General features: G+C 42.3%; 1 protein-coding gene across 4 annotated transcripts in view; it reads left to right on the forward strand.

Moving 5' to 3' along the window:
• LOC101855988 overlaps positions 1-4,070 on the forward strand; it is a 59,554-nt gene that overhangs the window by 35,777 nt on the left and 19,707 nt on the right. The window lies entirely within an intron of this gene.

A 4,070-nucleotide genomic window follows, 5' to 3' on the forward strand; every position in this document is an offset into this window, starting at 1 on the left:
TGTGGTTGGAGTTGCTGTTGTTGTTGTTGTTGTTGTTGTTACTTACTGTATAAGATCAAATACGCTCTTTTAATCCGGGTTGTTATGAAAAGTTGATAACAGTCACGCATCCTCTTATTCGTCTTAGCGGGAACGAAATACTAAGTTGTCAAATAATATGTGAGGCATCGTGGTGAAATAAGGCGCTCGTCAAAATAATGAAATCCGGAGAATCAGCATTTATTGTCGGCCAGTTTGGAAATTTTGTCGATTTTTTTTTGCTTTTTGGCGCAACACCTTGAATGTCCTGTCAAAAACACTTTTATGGAAAAACGTTGGTTAAAGGCACAATAAATTTAGATTTGCTGTTTCCTAGGACTCTTTTAAGCTATGGAAGTCACCAAACTTTAGCGGCCAATTTCTCGTTAATTTTACCTCTGAAACCAGGCGACCCCCAACTCCTTCAATTGCAGATATCTCGACTTCTATTCAAGATAAACGAATAATTGTTTTCATCAAAAGCAAGACATATGTACAACCTTTCTCTCTCTTGCCCTTTTTAACTCCCAGTGGAGCACAGGCCATCAACAGCATTTCTCCATGTACAACCTTTAAGATGATATAAATAACTCCATATGCTCAAAACTTGTCGAGCGCCTGATTCCACTACGTCGTTATACATAATAATATTAACTCTTTATCTTCGGCAAGCCACCCTGCGGCTCGCGGTCGGAACTGCTGTGCCGTTGAGCTGCTGACAGCGGCTCGAGCATATTCCTTTATGACGACTTCAACATCAAATTACTTTTCGGCAATTGCCCACAAAACAGGGCTATTTTTTTATCGAGATTCCATGCATTAGACAAAGAACTAGATCTATCGAACTAGCTTCACTTGTTTTGATTTATGACCAATTTTATTACATTTTCGTCATTTTTAGATTTAGTACCAAAAAAAAGGGCCCTGGCGTAGTGGATTTACCCCCTCCCCCCACCCCCCACCCCGCCTCGGAGATAAAGATTTGACATTATCTATCGTAAAATAACGTCATTCTCTTGGAAATAGAGATATTTGGACCGCGATAAAACGCGCAGACACACGCGCAGCTGTAAAGAGCCCTTTTCAAATAAAGGGTTGCAACACGTCCTGGCCTGAAACTGTGCTTGACTTGCCATTTTGACCCCAGAAACCAGCTACGACGTGTACGGCATAATATAACACCGTGTTCACTGTGTCTGTTATGTGTGTTAGATAACCTAGAATTACAAAGTTCTCTCTGCTTAGTGCCTAGTTAGGAGACATTTGAAGATTTAAAAAAACGGGGGCTTTCGTGGCCTAGAGGAAGGTGTTTGCCTCTCATTCAAAGGTCTCGGGTTCCAATTCGGGTATCTACGGAAATCTTCTCTAAAATTGTCTCCTTTCACCTCCTTTCCAGTTTTCTAGCAATGTTCTGTCGTCTGCGTTGGTCTCTACTTTCTTCACCTCTCACCCCTTTACCCCCTCCTCTGGGCTGCTGACTCTTTCTGCAGCATTTCTACTGCCACTCCTTAGCTCCTTCTTGCTGCTGTTCTTCTAGTAGGAAAGATTTACACCTAACCTTCTCGGACAAGGGCGACAAATCTCGAAGGTCCCGTGTGCAAGTTGCGTACCTTAAAAAGATCCATTGGTGTTCTAAAATCGATAAAGGTAGTCTTCGGCCGTCACCCGGGTAAAATTAAAATTTTTCTACCAACTGAAAATATTTAATGTGTCATGCGCGCTCATAATAAATTATGACCTTATACAGTTGCGAGCGCCATTAAACACCCCCCAAAAAAGAAGAAAAAAAGAAGTAGAAAAAAGCCCCCTCAGAAACCAGCTATGTGTATGGAATACTACCATGATTACTACGTAATATTATGTGTGTTGGGTACCCCAGAATTACACAGTTCTACCAGGAACTTCTCGGTGACCGTAAAGATTGTTCTAGTTGAATAGAGGATGCCCATGTTCTCATGACTCATTGGAGCAGAGGAAGATAGGACTAACGCTAACATAACTTAATCAAACGCAATCCCACATCACCACTTATCACCACCGTTATTTCGAAAATCATCATTCCTCTCAAATCAATGACTTACGTGAGATCTATAATCCTTGACTCTCTATCTGTACACTATCAGTCACTATAATACGCGCTTTTTCCTACTAATCAGATGGCGTCAATCTCATATAAATGGGCAAGGGATTTAAAAAAACAACCCAACAAAGTTCAATCTACTCAGTACCTAGTTTTGAGACATCTGAAGTTAGAGAGAGAGAGAGAGAGAGAGAGAGAGAGAGAGAGAGAGAGAGAGAGAGAATTAGAGAGAGGAGGGGCAGATACAGAGACAGAGAGAAGGAGGGGGAAGAGAGAGACAGAGACAGATAGACAGACAGATAGAGAGACAGACACACAGAGAGACCGAGACTCCACAAAGACATACAGAGACAGAGACGGAGACAAAAATTCGAGTATCAACGGCTTGAACTAACATAAAGGTCCCAGTTTATTGATCGAGCTTGCCTTGGTGCGGCAACATTCTGAGGTCACCTCGTGTTTGTCTGTCCGGTGTGGTGGGGAAATTCGTTGGGGTGGGGTTGTTATTTTGGGGGGGTCTTTGAGGGTTTTTTCGGGCGGGGTTGTAAGTGCTGTATGGCGTTCGCTACTGCATAATAAGATCACACGAGGGCGTGGGACACATTAACCATTTTAAGTTGGGAGGAAAATTTTAAATTGTGCCAGGGTGAAGGCCGAAGCCTACTCTTATCGATTTTAGACCACCAAGGTATCTTTAACATGCGCAACTTGCACTGGGGTCTTCCGAGATTTTTAGCCGTTGTCCGAGAAGGTTAGGGGTAGATCTTTCCTACCAGAAGATCAGGGGAGTGGCTGAAAAACAGCAGTAAGAAGAAGCCAAGGAGTAGAAAGGCTGCAGAGAGAGTCAGGAGCTCGGAGGAGGGGGCAAAGGAGGTGAGGGGCTGGGGACAGAAAGTGGAGATGACAACAGACGACAGAACATTGCTAGAGAGCAGGAAAGGAGGTGAAAAGAGACAATTTTAGAGAAGGAAAATTTCGTCGCCATCTGGATTCGAACCCGGGACCTATTGAATGAGATGCGAACACCGTAACCTGTAGGCCACGAGAGCCCCCTTTACCTCTTCCGTGAACTGAACCGAAGGTCTCCCATATTACTATTTACTCTAATTTTTTTTAAAGTTAAGTTTTAGTAGAGGTTTTACGGTGCTCGCAACTGCATAATAAGGTCATATGAGCGCCAAGGGGTGGACGGCAACTGAGAATTCCTTACAGGGAATCGGGCTAATTCTGCTCACCTCTCTAGCTTCAACAGCACAAAGTCTGTTTCGACTATCAAGGCACCCCGAAAATAGTGGGTCACAAGAGTGTGACAAAAATACAGAAAAAGTAGAAGAAAAATGACGAAAGTAAGGATTAGGAAAGAAAAAGCAGCAGTTCCGTGCTGCAGTTCAGGCACAGTTATGAGCATGGCATTGATGAATCAGCCCATTTTCAATTTACGATTCTACTGTGTGTACGAACATATGTGAGGCAGCGTGGTGGAATCAGGCTCTCGTCAAAATAATCAATAATCAAAGTGAAGAAACTTGCATTTTTCTGCAGGTTTGTGAATTTTTATCAAATTTTGTTTTTTGGCTGAACACTTTTCATGCTTATTAAAGAGTTAATTTCTTTGTGGATTTTTCTGAAAAACGTTGATTAAAGGCAAAAAAAAATGTAAATTTTCAGTTACCAAGGACTCTCAAGCTAAGGAAATAACTAATCTTTGGCGACCATTTTCTCCCTAAATTTACCTCTGAAAACAGGTGACCCCCACCTCCTTCATTCTAAAAAATCTCGACTTGTATTCAAGATAAATGGATACTTTTGTTCATCCAAATAAAGACAAGTCAACAAGTTTTAAGATGATACGTCTTACTCTACATGCCCAAAAATTGACGAGAGCCTTATTCCACCACGTGGCCTCACATATTAATGTCTCCTTTTGGGAATGGCCTAAAGACACTTCAGTCAATAGCACCACCCCGGGGGG

This window comes from Aplysia californica, unplaced genomic scaffold, assembly GCF_000002075.1.
Source record: "Aplysia californica isolate F4 #8 unplaced genomic scaffold, AplCal3.0 scaffold01005, whole genome shotgun sequence".
Taxonomy (NCBI): Eukaryota; Metazoa; Mollusca; class Gastropoda; order Aplysiida; family Aplysiidae; genus Aplysia; species Aplysia californica.